Source organism: Camelus bactrianus, chromosome X (assembly GCF_048773025.1).
Source record: "Camelus bactrianus isolate YW-2024 breed Bactrian camel chromosome X, ASM4877302v1, whole genome shotgun sequence".
NCBI lineage: Eukaryota > Metazoa > Chordata > Mammalia > Artiodactyla > Camelidae > Camelus > Camelus bactrianus.
The window spans coordinates 18225595-18226509 of record NC_133575.1 but is presented as its reverse complement, the minus strand read 5'-3'; the positions used below and the strand labels follow the sequence as shown (position 1 = coordinate 18226509).

Here is a 915-nt window from a genome sequence, read left to right as displayed (position 1 = left end):
TTCAAGTGGCAGACCTCACTCTCCTTTCATCTTCCAGATCTCCTGCCCAGGCTTCCCATTGAGTAAACCCATCCAGAAGCTGGAGGGCAAGGAAACCTTGTTGATACTATCCCTTCCCAGGACAGAGAGGAGGTAGAGGGTGGAGTGAATCTGGAAGGGCAAATGGAAGATATCCAGCACAGCCCATAAATGGCATTGATGTCATTGGTGTGATTTTCTAAAACATTAAACCATTCTTGGTAAAGTTCCAAACAAAACGACACACACTCCTTTCAATTTACACAGTAGTTCCGTTCCTGGAAAATTCCAGGATATTAAAACGGTTCAAAAAATACTTTGAGTTATGCTCGCTCCAGCAGCAGTATACTAAAATTGGAATTATACAGAGAAGATAAGCATGGCCCCTGCGCTAGAGTGACATGCACGTTTGTGACAGCATCCCATATTTTAAAAAATAAATTTTAGAAAAAGAAAAGAGTACTTTCAGTTTACACATAAATGAGGTTAGCCTTAGGCTTAGCTAATGACAAATAGGTTTTTCATCTACAGAAATGGCTAGGGGGACGTTTGAAAATTATGTAAGATGTAGGAAAATTCATCCTTGTAGGAATGTCACATGCATTGAAGGACACATGCCATTCTTGGCTCCTGCCCACTAACTGCCAGGGGATGCCTGTCAATCACTGTAACAACCAAAATAGCCCATGTGTTTTCAAAGCATACCCTTGGTGGTACTGCTCTCAGTGAGAGCCACTCTCCAAAGGTGAAACATTCATCCTTACAAAATTTGAGTTTGCTACTTCATCCACTTAGCAGCTGGAGGCACCAATGAATGGAAGGAATGATTTCTCAATATATGTGTCCTTGTTCAATCCAGTATCCAAAAGTCTCTGACTCAGTGACCAAACACTTGCT

The 915-nt window shown here is 41.5% G+C and overlaps 1 non-coding gene across 1 annotated transcript; it reads left to right on the top strand.

Moving 5' to 3' along the window:
* Positions 1-344: 344 nt before the first annotated feature.
* On the top strand, positions 345-449 carry LOC123612912 (U6 spliceosomal RNA). Its single transcript, XR_006720182.1, has one exon. It is a non-coding gene; the product is annotated as a U6 spliceosomal RNA (small nuclear RNA).
* The last annotated feature ends 466 nt before the right edge of the window (positions 450-915 follow it).